We start from the raw sequence: 14,679 nt of genomic DNA, 5'->3' as shown, positions 1-14,679 counted from the left end.
GACTTGAAGACCATTGACTACTTGCCTAAAATAATCAAGAATTTACTTGGGTTATAAAATATGCCCACATACAGAATATGGGTGAAGGGTTGGCAATTTCTTTCAAAAACATTGTTCTTTTGCAAAATGATGACATTTTAGCTCCTGGGCTGGTGAACAGGGTTGTTTTTAGTGGCCATTTTCAGCTGACTTATCAGCTGCACACTGATTATAGAGACCCAAGAGCTAAATACAGTTCTTGAACCTTCATCATCCTGTGCCTTATTCACTCCCTTCATTAACAGAGCCAGGCCCCTGGGGTCTGTTGCACACTGTAGTGATGGGCATTAAAAATATTTGACACAGAATTCTGCAGTATTCCCAGGAAAAGAGCTCTCTGAGGCCTGTGGTTTCCAGTGTGTGTGTATATGTCTGTGTCTGTGTTTGTGTCCATGCTTGCTGTACTGTTCCCCACAGCAGGAAGATAAGAATGGAATTATCCCATATCTGCCCAGCTGCAGGCTTCTCAGGCCTTTCAAGCATCTGGTGCTGGCTAGCATCAGGGACAGGATATTGACCCTTGTTCCTAAGCAAGCCTGGCAATTCCCATATTTCCAGGCACTGGACACAAACAGACTGTTTCCTAGTAGAGGATGGCTCATGTTTCTTGCCAGTGCTAACAATCAAATGCCATTTTTGCATTCTCTCTTGCTCCTAATACACAACCTCAGGCTGAAGGTCAAAGGGTAGATCCTGGATGTTCCCCTGCAAGGAAAATCAATTTAGCTTCACAAAAGACAGAACAGTCAGTGCAGGAGGTCACCGGATGGTCTCAGTTGCTCTCCAGGTTTAGAAATTTGAACAGGGAGGAAGCAGGGGATGAATAAGGATAAATTGATGCAGCAGGACTGCTTGAGGACTGGCAGAACCACAGCTTGAGAAGAGACAAAGGCAAAATGGCCATCTTCAGTAGAGACTGACTCATCCCACTGTGCCAGGACCTGATCTGTCCCAAAATTGCATAAATATTTATAATTTGACCTCAGTTTATCCCATTGTGTAGCAAGATGTCCACCAAGTTTTGTGAACATTTCAGATCCAATCTGAGACCTCGAATTTTAAAGGAGAAATTTGATACCAGATGGGTAGCCTTGACTGAAGCAAGGGATTTGGACAGAGAATCACCTGATTCCTTGCACAAGGCTGAAAGGAGATGATTTTGAGCTTAAAGCCTGAGGCAAAACTACAATTCTTCTCTCCTGGTGTAGAAGGAAAATCTGCTTGGCTTGTAACTGACAATTTGACAATTAGAGCTGAGAAACACTCTCAGAGGGTTTCTGGGGCCATTTTCTTGCCTTATAAAGATGCTCAAAGCAAGAGTCAAACAGTTTTTGGAGGCGCCAGGGCAAAAAACTTGGAATGAGAAGCACTGGGAAAAGCAACTCCGAGGGCAGTGCTTTTCTCTCCTGTCACACAGTTTGTGGAGGAGGTTTTGGTTCTCTCCACCTCTGCTCTCCTCTTGCCTCTGCCTTTGGGCTGCTGAGTGCATTTGACAGAGTCTCACCAAGATGAGCTTACAACCTCCTTTAGGGGTGTTGGCAACTCATTGTTGCGCTGTGTTCCAGCTAAGTGTCACAAGGAGAAACAGTCTGTTGCTTCTCTGATGTCGTCATCTGGTAAAAAGCACCCAACGAGTGAATTCCCCCTTCCAGCTCATTACATTTTTGAGCCCTGCTCAGTAATAACACCACACACAGCTTCAGATTTAAGCAGCGAGATCCCTACAGATACAGACAGTTCTGCAGTTTTTGTGCACATAGCAGAGTGTGGCAGCTCCCCAAGGGCCAGATGCTTCCTGCAGAGTCTAATAATGCCCCATCAAATCGAGCAGGGTTACATCAGAAGTAGAATATGAATCGGGATCTTCATTTGTCATTTAGTTCATATTTGGCGTGGCTATAAATAGGTCATTTGGCTGCAATTCCTATTTCCCAATTTTATTTTTTTAACCTCAGCTTTGCTTTTTTAGACCACGAGCGTGTGATGAGTCTAAAAATGTCAGACTAGGAATTGGAAAGAGCAGATAACTGAGGCATGGCTCAGTCATGTCCCAGGCTGTTCACTGCCTACCCATTGTGGGAAGAAAAGGGCCAAATTATCAGTCTTGGCACAGTCACTGAGGGTTGTTTTGAGTTCCTAGGAATTTAACCCTATGACTTTGACCTTTGACAAGAACACTTAATTATTTCCAGCTCTCCAACCAGGTCGTAAACTGGCCCTTTAGAAAAGTTTCCTGCTCTCCATAAAAGAGAGCTCGCAGCTTCTGTCATAGCAGAGTTTACATTCTTTGAATGGAGGGGCTTCTTGAATCAGCAGGATACTGTGGTTGGGTTAAAGAGTTCAGCATTTGGTTTTGTTTTTAACAGGAGATGAATCCATTCTCCAAAATGCCATCCTGTGTCCACACTTTGTATCTCCCAAACTTTTCCTGTTGCTTATTGTTTCCCCAGATACTGGAATTTGAGGTTGTTCCACTGTAAAACCAGAATTTTGTCTACAGAATCAGAATAAAAACTATTCCACCCTTTTCTTATTTTCAGGATATATATATGGATAATAATCAATTCTTTTTTAATCCAAATACCCAGCAGTGACTGCCTTGTGCTCCTGGGAGCCTTTGAGTTTTGGTAACAGCTTATGTGTTCCCTCAGCTGACAGATCGAGCTGCATGTAATGCGCTTTCTGTACAAGGTAAGAGAAACTTTTCAGCTTTTTCCATCATGCTCTCCACGTATTCATTTTGTCAGGGGGACAGTCCAAAAATAATAAATACAAAATGTTAGTTATTCTGGGCTTTTCAATTAATTGGAAGGCACGACCCCAGCTGCAGCCTTAATGAAGGAGTATTTCATCCCACGCTTTCTCTGGTTTAGGTAAACACACAGACCTCGACAACCTGGATGCAGCAGGGAGTAGAGGCTCTGCCTGGCAGCCTGGCGAGGCTCCTGCTTTCAGCAGCCCTCAGCTGAGCCAGTGGGTTTCGTGCTGACCTCCATGCGCACGTCACTCCCAGTCAGGAGCTGCCGAAACCACCAAAGCCTCACTTAAAGGACAGTAAGGTTAAACAGAGAATGTAATTCTGCCTTCCCACTTAACAGCTTTACCAGTAAGTTGCTGCTTTTTCCTTACATGGGGATGTGGTTGGTGGGGACATTCTTTTCTAATGAAAAGGCAGCTCTTAGTACCAAAAACCACTTGCCCACATTTCTAGCACGTAAGGCAGAAAAACAGCTGAAAAACAAACTTTTACTGAAACACATATTTTTAGACTGATTTCCCAGGTTTTGCAGCCCAAGCTTCCGCCTGCCAGATCTGAGGCAGAGCCCAGTGCACTGGAGCTGTCCCAAAACATGGAGCTCTGGTCCAAACCTGTGTTTGCATCAGCCCAGGTTGGAGCCTGGGATCAGACCAGGGTAAGGGATCACTTGGAATGCCTGCACCTCAGGAAGATCTGGCCAAGTCTGAGCTGCAACCAGAAACCCCTGATGCCCCCATGCCTTCACCTCTGGATTTGGGATCACTGAGGTGCCACAACCAGCTGCAGGACCACCACGCTGGCAAAGCCTGTGAGATGTCAGTGAGGAGAGAAACAAACAACACCCTTTCCTTGCCGCACGTGAGGAGGCGGAATGGAAATGCATGCATTGAAGATTGCCTCTGGTAGCAGTGATTGTATTTCTTGCTCTGCAGAGAATGAATTAACACAGACAGTGACGTTATAAAACTTGTCTTGGAGAACAGAAAGCAGCTGTAAGCACCTTTCCTGCTCAGAGGTTGTGCCCCATGCCTGGGAGAAGGCTGGAGTCCTGCATGTGGCCTGGGAAATTCCAGCCCTTCCCCTGCCTCTTGGGGGCTGCCAGCTTCCACCTTAGTCAAATGTGGGAATGAAGCCATAGCTGGGCAAAGTGGAAAAAAAAAGGCGGAAAGAAAACTCTAGAGGCCACAAGCCCTCAGGAAAAGGGCTGCATTTCAAGATAAACCCATTTAGCTCTAAACACAAATGGCATGTTTGTAAAAGGGCACAGAATCTCAGTTGCTGGAAACGAAACAGTGATAAGTGGCAATGCTGAAGTCTGTCTTGAAGGATTAATCTTTTTTTTAATATACTTTTGTTCCTTCACAGTCTCCTGCCTGTTCACAATGTCCTGAAAATATCTTCTGCTGCCTTACCCTCACCAACAGCATTTTGCCACAGATGAATTGTGTATTCTTTCCTATAAGTATTTTCTTCAACTCCAGCCTGAAAATGATTGACTTGTTAAATAGCAATTCCCTGCTGCCTGAACCAGATTCTCACTCAGAGGCTGCTTTATACTGCTCCAGCAATGCCAAACTGCTGAACTGCCAGTGTGGTATAAAAGAGACCTGGAACCTTAAAAGAAACATTCTTTCATGTCTCTAGAATATTTTCTATATTCTATAGAAGCACCAAATATTTTTGTAAAATAATAATAATAATAATAATAATTTTAAAAGCAAATCCACCCATTTAATGTTCCTATTCCCCAAGTATACCATGTGGTATTTTAAATGTCATCTTTCAGGGCCCTTCTCTTTGAAAAACTGAGAAGTTTTATGGCATAAATATTTTCCCTGTGAGGTTTGGAAACCAATGTGTTGGACACTATATTTTTTTAACAGTTATGGTATATTAGATCATGGTCTTTTGTGGTTAGGTGTGACATCAGGCCACCACAAAGCCATACCAGGAGAATCACATGGAGGAAAACATGTCCACTTAATAGCTTTCAACCTTCAAGGGAATTCAGAAAAGCCAAACCTGTGCATGTGGAATGATCTGTTGTTATTCTGCCAAAGCTTACCTGGGGTGACTTGCAAGCATGCATACTTACAAGAAGTTCTGAGGAACAGATAAGGAGAAAATAATTGCTATGTGCATATTCCAACTTCAGAAAAACATCAGCAAGGCAGCCAGGCCAGCCACTGCCCACCCCTCCCCTTACTCTCCAGTAATGATGATTCACCTACAATCTGCAGCTCTTGGTACCAGCTTTCCTAAATGAGGAATGCATCCCAAATTACTAACAGACCCACCTTGGAATCTTGGTGTATCTGGCCTACAGCTTTCTTAATGTTCCCACTTATCCCTTCCATTTATCTGTTGTTTTTATTCCATAGTATAGCTCCTGCAATCCTTAGACCTTTCAGCCAACATCATGAGGAAGCATACTTTCCTTGGAAGACAGATCTGTGAGAACAAGGGCCAAAATGCTGATGGGCAGATGGAGCACAGTGATGCCTGAGGCCAGCTGCAGGTGATTTAGGTGGGAACGGGAGACCCAAACCTGTGTGGATATAATCTATCTTGTGGGGTTTCTTGTTTTGGGAATGCAGTGGTGGTGCTGCATTGTGGAGCTGCCCTGACTTTTCGTGGGTGCAGAGGGATTAGTTCCTGCCCTGTGCTGCCCCCATCCTCCTGTGGTCGTGCCATAACTGTGCTCCCACCCAGAGCAGCTGGGGAGCCTGGTTTTGCTCTACCTCTGCAGCCACAGTCAGTGATTACCAGGGAGGAAGGGTCCCTCCAGGATATGGAACATAGCTCAGGGGGAAAGCAGGTCTCAACCCTTGTGACAGGCAAGCACCCATCTACAGGGATTTGCATTATCTGCTTAGGAGGCCATCCAGCTCAGATCCTGGGATTGGAGACGGGGTTTTTTGGTTAGAATTTTTTTCCAGAGCAAATGCCTGCAGCTTTATTAGGAATTTGCTGATTCTGTTCCTGACCTGTAAAAGCACTTGTCTGCCTAGAAGGTTTTCTCCTTTTCCTAACTATCCTAATTGGGCTAATGAAAAATGTTGCTTCTACCCATAAGATTTACCTCAGCTAGGATGTACTCCATCCCATCCCCAGCAGATAGCAAAGTGTGGTTCCCACTGCTGGTCTTGTATTTTGAAGGACAGAGACAACATGTGAGAGATTCTCCATCCCTGATAAGCCTTGGAGAGCTATAGCTGCAAGCAGTCTCATACTGAGATGTGTGCATGCCTGCATACGTGAGAGGAAATACCTTAGATTGCAAAGGCAGTCCTTCTATTGCCATTTCTTAGCTTTTAAGTCCTCAGCTTTGTAAGCCAAATGATGTCCTATTAGCACGGACTTGCATTTAGGTGTGCAATAAAATGCCTTCAAATGTACAGATTTATTGACACAATGAGTGCATTTTTTTCTCCCTGAAATGGAAGGGGTTAGAGGAACTGCAGATTCAAATGTATTTCATAGACCTGTGTTATTCTGTTCTCTGTTTTATTCTTTTTCATCCTTGTAATTTTTATATAGCTGATATGACCTTCTATTTTTAATGGGGCTTTCCTTTGCAACATGCAGCTGAGATGTATAAATGTTTTTATCAGAAATGATTCCACGTGATCCATCAGGCCATTCAGACTTAACCAGTACTTTGCCTTGTACTTTGAATAACAACTTTTCACATCAATGTCATTACAAAGGATATACAGCCTGAGGATTCCTGTTAGAAATTTTTAGGGAAATCATTCTGAATAAGGAACACACTCAGACCTACTGCTCTTTTCAGCCATTTTTTACAGACAATCTACAAATTCAGTGAGAGAATGAGTTCGTGGACTTCATTACATGAAACTGTAGCACTGTTAAGTTGAATCTAAACAAAAGAGGAGGAGGAAGTCAAAATCCAGTTTGTCATTGTCCTTGCTAAAAGATATGTACAAAAGCAGTGGTAGCAAAGGTTACCATGGTGTTTCTTATCAGCCCTTGCAGAGGGAGATGAAGAAAAGATATTTCTGATAATACTTAAAGTTACTATTTTTTAGATCCAATATGTTCATAACATAATATCCATTCTTCCGACTGCACATGGGACAAATCCCTAAGAGCCAATCCATTTGTTTTGCTCATGGGGAGCTGCTGCTTTACACTTTGGATTTCATAGCAGCTTGACAATATCTTAGCTATTATCCTTTTAAATTAACTTTACTGTGCTCAGGGATTATTTTGTTGTTGTTGCTGTTAGCTGGGGATTTGGAGGACTTCTGTGGTCAGAAGCTGTGACATAGGTCTAAGTACCTGCATTGCTCCCCCTCCCCAGAGCCTGGGGGAGAGCAGCTGAACCTGCCCTGCCCTGCTGCTCTCCTGGGTGAGTAGTCATGGAGGGCAACTGAGGCTGCAGGAGGTGTGGGGCTTGGAAAAGCAGAAGGATCCCATTTTCTTTACAGTATGACAGAGAAATGCAGCAGGCCAAGGTCCTAGGTATGTCCTGGTGTGCTGCACCAAACACTGACCTCCTGTAGCTTGGCTCTAGATTTTCAAAACAGTTTTCTGAGTGGCTCGGGGGGGTGGGGGGATTTCAGCAACACCTCAAAGCAGTGTTGTGTGTTTATCTCCTCCAAAACAGCCCTCAGCTTGTGCAGAGGAGAGGGGAGCCCTGTGAGAAACACGTGTATCTTTAAACCCTCCAACAGGGGCCAGATATTCCATTTGCTTAGTGTGTCATTGGGCTGGGCATGCCTGTACTTCTAAGCCCTGGAGGACAGGAAAATGCTACTTCCCTGCCCTGGGTAGTTGCAGAACACAGTTTTTAATGGTTTTCAGATATTTATCAGAGCACTATAAGGAACTTCCTGACTTTCCAGGGAAACATTTAGTGCACCTTTTCTTAAACTGCCAGGTAATGATGATGACCACAATTTTCAAAGAAAACTCTTTGCTAGGCACTGAAGGAGGAGGTGGTTTCCAGAGGCTGGAAGCACCGCAAATCTCCCCATGAAGTTGTAGGTAACTAGTGCAGGGAGCAGCAGTGCCAAGCAGCCCAGCAGGGAGGCAGCTTTGTGTTCCGTCTGCAGGTGTTGTTGAGAACCCCATTGCCCTGGGTTGGCCTAAAGAAAGAATCACAGCAGAACCTTTGGAAATTAGTGGAGTGGTAAGCTTCCTTGTCAGTCTAGCAGCAAGATCCTCTCCTTGCTGTGTTCTATGACAAAGACAGAGGATCAACACTCTGGGCTGAGAATGATACAAAAGAAGCCCTTAAAAGTTCCGCAGTGCCTGGTTTCAGGCCCTTAGCAACGGCTTGCTTCAAGCTGTAAAAAAGGAGTTTAAACATTCCCTAGTTAACCTCTTTTCTTTGTCCGGAGCCTTCTCATGTCTCCAGCTGCTGTATTCATGTGCTTCCTCAGCTGGAAGGGAGCCAGGCACAGGGCAAGGGAGTTTGTAAGCTTAGAGATTCTTTTTTACAACTTTTGGAGTGCAGAGTGAAAGCATTAGAGAAAAGCAGCAGCAGCCCTTCCCTGGACTGTTTTGCCCCTGTTTTGTATGGTCTTACCCCAAAAGCTGATGATTACTATATGGATTGCCAGGCTGGTGTTTTTCCATTCCTAGTGGAGGGATGAAGTTCTGGCTGGCCTACTTTATCACAACTATCAATAAAAGCAACAGATGAATTGGAAGTCCTTGAACTCTGAATTGTCTAAGGTGTGACTCTTACATGGAGTTTTATTGGTGTGCTACGATATATGTTATATATCTCTGATCATAAACAGAGTTTAGATAAATACAGCTGAGACAACCGATAATGGCCAGGAGTATAAAAACCCACAGTTGTTCATTGTAATTTAAAGGAGGAAGTGTTGTCTTTTTTCTAATGCTAACAACTTTCCCGGGCAGAACAACCAGCCTTTCTAAGAGTATAAATGTGACTTTCACTGTATAAATCTGTGTCTCCCCTACTTTGTGTATTAAACTGTGTGTAAAAGACCACTCATTTCTATACTGCACAGATATGCCTAACCTCTTTGAAGCTGATTGAAGGAAGGATTTCACTAGTTATTTTTCAGGCAGTTTTTGGCTAGTAGGTGCACAAAACATTCAGAGTACACAAGACCCTTCCTCCTCTCCCTTGCTTGAGAGCAAGATGGGCTTGATGTTGTAGAAAAACAGGTTTTCACCCTGTAAGCAAGCTGTGGTGCTGTTCCCATGAGCATGGTTTCAAGAAGCAATTATCTTTCTGATGGCTTTTTTTCGGAGACTCCATCCAAAAGGACTTCAATTTTTGTTTGTAAAGAAATATTCCTCTTCTTTTTTGTAACAGAAGGAATCACATAAGGTAGCTAATGCTGGACTAGATGTAGGTGATGCTGCTTCCCAGGGAGCTCAGAGTAAAGCTATTCATAAGGCTGATGGCAAGTCAGAAGCTCTCCTTAAGGCAGCAGAATGAGATTTTTCCATTGCATTATCAGTGCTTGATGGGAAATTTGTCTAATGAGGTAAGAATCTGGACATCTGGAAGAGATGGAAACAGTAAACTGAATTAGAAAACTTTGGGTATCACATGAGGTAACACCTATGGGAGCAGCAGGGAAGCTCCTGGGAAAGGTTTATTTCAAAGGAACGTGGAGAAACAGAGGCCTTGCTTGTGGATGGCAATCCCTCACCATCACCACCAATGGCTTCTGTAAAAAGGACTCCGTGAAAAAAGGCTGTCATGTTTAAACATTTTGCTGGCAGATCACACGGAGTTTTCTGTGTTCCTGCTTTCAGCAGCTGAGGAGGACAAGTACAATAGACCCATCCTTCACCTCTCAAGCATTTTACCTGATAGCATTTTTCTCTGTTTTCCTCAGTGACAGCGGTCTTGGAGGAATCTGCCCCAGAGAAGAGGTCTGGGTGGGAGAAGAGGGGTTAACTATGGGGGAGGGTATAGGATATTCTCTGAAGCCAAGGTTGTGATCCTTCGCCCTGTCACATCTCCTGCCTTCTCCCCCATAGCTCTGCTGTATGTTTTTATGCTTCCATTACCCTGTAAGCTCACAAACCAGCCTTTCACTGGGGAATGTGAACAGATGGACTCCTCCAGTGTCTCCTCTGGCTTCTGCAAAGCCCCTGTATTCAATGCTGTAGTGTCATATGAAGTAGGATCAAATTAATTTTTTTAAGAATTCTGCAACAGGGAGGATGGGGCCATTTAAATATCACGTGTTGGCTCCCTGCCTCATGGACCTAAGGACTGATTACAGTGGGACTGGTTTTGGTTTAAACAGATTATCTTACAAAGTTGTTGGGTTTTTTTAGTATATATTTGATAAGGGGAAAAAATTAAACTTTGAGTAATTAGATTGAATAAATTCAAAGCATGATTAATTCAAAGCACAAATCTGAAGTTGAAACATCCCTCCCCATCCCAACAAAAGAGAATATCTGGAATTTTAGACTGGAAGGTCACTGGTGGGTGACAAAGGAGACTTTTGTTCTGCCCTTGGCCACACTTCTTGCTTGCAGGCTGCCCCTCCTCAGGCCAGCCTCTGTCACCCTGCCTAAAAAGGGAGTGTAATGATATCGACCTATTTGGCAAAGCGTTTTGGGGTCTCTCTGTGAAAGAGACGGGGGTGAGCTGCCTTTGCAAACTTTGAGTGTTTCACGTTGGTATGCTCCTTCAGCTTGGAAAACGAAACGTGCTAAATTTGGGCAGGTTTTAGTGTTTGTGATTCATTCCCAGGGAATTCCAGACTTCTTTAAGCTCTTCCCTTATTTGTAGGAATTTGCTGACTGGTTTACTAAACAGGCTGTTCTGAGGCTGTTTGCTGCACTTGACACCATTTATCCATCCGTAGGACTGAGTCACGCACCATGAAGCCTTACACAATTAAGATATGGTGAACAGCAGCAAAACCCAGCCCCGAGCACAACCCACAGCTTGGAGTGGTGGGGCGACAGCTCCACCTCCCCACGCCTGGGCTCTGTCGGGTGTGTGAGTCAGGGCTGGCTGAGCAGGCAGCAGTGGGACTTCTGGCTTGATAACAGGGCAGGACAAAGAGGAGCTGTTATCTGCTGTGCACGCACAAGTACTCTCAGTGCAGACAGGCTATCTGGCACGTAAACTCATAAGCTAAGCACTACATGCAAAAGGTAACTGTAATAAAAACATACTGAGAGCATTTTGTTTATGGTTTCTTCCTCGACAAAATAAACCGCAAACTTGCGGCAGCTCTTTTCCTTAGTAACTTTCCTTTCTCCTATAGTTCCTATTTTAATAATATCTCTAATCCATAATCTGAAAAAACCACCGAATTTTCAGAATACGCCTCATTATTTTGAAGCCTCCTCAGGGAACAGAAATGCAGTTTCAACCTGCTCATGCTTTCTCATAAATTGATTTCAAACCTTGCACGTGAACACACTGTGATTTCAACTGGTACCCAGAGTGACATCTTCCATGAAACCCCACAGCTGTCCCTTAATGGGAGATTAGTGCTTTAACAAGATGGTTTTTTATTACTGTTGTTGTTTGCTCACTAATGAAACAGGCTTGTGCTGTGTGCTATCAATTACATCCCAAATCATGTAATGTAATGACTCAGGACTTTTTTTTTTTAAAAGAAAATGTAGCTGCGAGTTTTATTCAGTCTGGTTATTTCATGGCTTCAGAATTTGTTGTCCATGTTCCTCATTACCGCAGCTGTAGATAAAAACTTGAAAATCTGAATCTCTTAAGGCTCAGGAATGTGACAGAAAATAGCCCCCAAAAGGTCACACGCAGTTTGGTTCTGTGGGAGAGGAGAAGGTGAGGAGGAGGAGATACAAAACTGGCACAGGATATTTGCAGCTAACACTGCTGTCTCAGTGGGGCTGCTGGCACCATGTGGCTCTTGGGGCTCTTTGGAAAGTTTTCTGCTGTTTAGCCTCAGAATCTGGATTCTTCCAGCCTTGTTTAGTCTTTCTGGGCTCTTTTAAAGGTCAGCTGAGAGAAAACATGAATTAGCTCTTCCAGAGGGAGCTGCTGCTCCTCTCTCCCTGTTTAGTAATGTAGAAGAAGTGTCTAAAGCATGGTGTTGTGAGAGAAATTAGCTGCTTCTGCTTTCTCCCCTTCCCCTGTAGTGAATTTGGTTCCCTGAATGAATGAGACAGATTTAGTACCAATTTTATTCCCAATAGGCAACCTAAAAATACCTCCAACTCCACACACATCCCTTGTAGTCCACAGCTTTTTCTGGAGCTGAGGCAAAACAGAGCTGATGTCATGGGCTATTTTTATACAGCGATGTCTAAAATATTTATTTTTGTAATGGCAAAAGAGTGCACTGTACTCTTTGGTAAATAATTTCAATGTTATTGTTTCCATTTACGTAAATTGACAAATAGCTGAAATTAGATGGAGCAAGTTTGGGGTTTTTTTGCAAATTATTTTCAAGTTCTTGAGCACCTATTCCACTCCTGTCTTCTTTCCCTGAGTCTCTTCCAACAGCAAACACCAAAGTAACACCTGCCAGGGGTGGGTCAAGCTCTCAAGACAGTGGCCTTTGGTCTCCAAATAAGAGCAGGTGAGTAACTGCATGCTTACTGCCCCAGGCATGGGCAGGGAGTGCTGCAGCAGAGCTGGAACGTTCATTCACGGTTCCTGGAGAAAGATACTGTGGTCCTGTCAGCCTCACATCCTCATGTTGTCCTGGCAGCTGGGACAAGCCTCCAAAGCTTCACAGAGGAGTTCCCAGATGGTGGCAAAGAGCGAGAACCCAGATGCCCAGCTATGAAATACGGTGAATAGTTGTCATTAGCCATGTCAGATACAGGCTGGGTGCTTTTCCAGCTTCTGGTTTTCTTATCCTTCAATGCCACTGAAGTGCTTGGGCAGACAGTCTGTTCCCTGTCAACTCCCACTGTCACTTTTTTCCTTAAGCGTAGTATCAAAAGTGCTTGTACTTTTTTTTTTTTTTAATATCAGGAGTAGCCCAGTCTCTCCTGCTGTGTTTATGCTTCTGCCAGCAAATCACTGCTTCTGTCATGTACTTGGCATCCACTTGCTGCTCACTAGAAACCCAGGTGGGCACAGCACAGCCTTTGTCTCAGAGTCATCCATTGGAATAAAAAGCTTTTTTCGGCAATTCAAGCAATTTTTAGTCTGCAAAATTGGAAAATAGAAGTTTGCTGAATGGAGCACAGAATGCTGCTGAATGCAGAGCTGTTTCAAAAAAGAAATGAAAGCAGTGCATGTTCTCTCAATTTTTGTTTTCTAAAAGTCAAATCAAGGAAATTAACATGTTTTGGGTTTTATTCAGGCCCTGCTTTAGTGGCATCTGTCTTACCTGGGTGAAACAGGTGTGACTAAGGTGGTAGGCAAAGGGCTTTTTTCCAAAAGGAGTCAGGTACCTAATGACAGTTTGAGATGCTTCTGTCTAAAAACAGGTCCCCAAAACCTCCATGTTGCCCTAGGGGACATGAAAGCCTCAATCTAGACCTCCAGCAATTGTCACAGAGGTCTGCATGAAATAGTGGTGGCAGCTCTTTAGCTGCCCATTTCTGAAAGGGGAGATTAAAACATTCGTATTTCTTTCCCACTCAAGGACTTTTGAATCTGTGTCTTTCACTTCCCCAGAGAACATCATAAGCAGCTAACTAGAGCATGTCCTGAAGCAGTGCTCTCTTTGTTACAACTCTTCCTGGTTCAGAGTAATTACATGTGTAATTATGAGGATAGAGACACCCATGGAAGACTGACTCTGCCTGGGTGGTGGTTAAATACTCACTGCAGGCCACAGCTCTTGCTCCAAGGATCGTGAGGTATATCTAACTCTAGTAAGTCAGTTAGAAAGGAACAAAGCTTACTGAACTTTCTTAAAAGCTTTTATTAACTTACATGCAACATTTGGGTCCTTTCTGCACACAGAACACACAGACTCTAAAGGCTAAGGTCCTTGAGATTTAGCTGAGCAAAATGTTTTGAGGCAGCTGTGTTCTGCTGTAAACCAGCACTGGCAATAAACACCAGCCTCATAATAGAAAGGAAATACCCTTGTTGTCTGCCCATACTCAGGTGTGGGGTCAGACTGGGATGTTTTCATCAACACAATGTCATAACTCATTACATCTGCATCATTTAAAGGAAAATAAAAGTCTGATCTTCTCGTTGCCATCTTCTCTGCTTCCTGCTTTCTGAATTACTTTCACTGATTTCAAGGCAAGAAATGCTGATCCTGTGTTGCAAGATATAGCCCAGCCTGGAATAGTGATTTAATTTTAAATACTCAAGGTAGAAAACATATTCTATTAACATCTTGTTGCCTAAAGGGTCATGCTAATCAGCTTCCAGCAGTTTCTTCTTCAAGTCTTACTCAAGTAGTTATTAATTAATATGTGTTTTTCCACTGTTTTTTTCTATATAATTTTTTTTCTGACCAGTATTATTAAACCATCTGCCTCTGGAGTACAAATAATTTTTCCAAACCTGCACCATTCTTGCACATCTGTGGAAAAGAAGTCACTGACAACAGCTGCTGAAACCCTTGGTAGTGACCAAGACGAGTGTGCTGTACTTGCTTCAGACATCACTGGGGAGTCTGCCTACGTTCCCCAGCTGCTGTGAGACTGGGTAAGGGAATCTGGTTTGGGAGAAGGGGAAACAACTGGAAAGGGTTTAAACACTTCTGTCCAGTGAGGCTGAAGGAAGAAAGAGACAAACCAGTGACTGGCAAAGAGCAGAGCCATCTGCATCATGAGGGAACAAGAGGGCTTTGCAGACCCAAGGTTCATGTGATTTACACAATGTGTCACATGTACGCGGCAAAACACGGTTCAGAAGATCTTGAACACATCTTGGCCCCTAGAAAGGTGGCTTTAGCATTTTTAGTTTCACCTGCTAAGAAAATACAATCCCTCAG

The 14,679-nt window shown here is 43.7% G+C and overlaps 1 long non-coding RNA gene across 1 annotated transcript; it reads left to right on the top strand.

Moving 5' to 3' along the window:
• Positions 1–1,582: 1,582 nt before the first annotated feature.
• On the top strand, positions 1,583–14,385 carry LOC125328480. Its single transcript, XR_007204736.1, has 4 exons — positions 1,583–2,730; positions 2,913–3,145; positions 5,179–12,345; positions 14,201–14,385. It is a non-coding gene; the product is annotated as an uncharacterized LOC125328480 (long non-coding RNA).
• The last annotated feature ends 294 nt before the right edge of the window (positions 14,386–14,679 follow it).

The sequence above is a fragment of the Corvus hawaiiensis genome, chromosome 1 (assembly GCF_020740725.1).
Source record: "Corvus hawaiiensis isolate bCorHaw1 chromosome 1, bCorHaw1.pri.cur, whole genome shotgun sequence".
Lineage (NCBI taxonomy): Eukaryota > Metazoa > Chordata > Aves > Passeriformes > Corvidae > Corvus > Corvus hawaiiensis.
The sequence above is the reverse complement of the archived record's forward strand: the minus strand, read 5'-3'. Positions and strand labels throughout refer to the sequence as shown.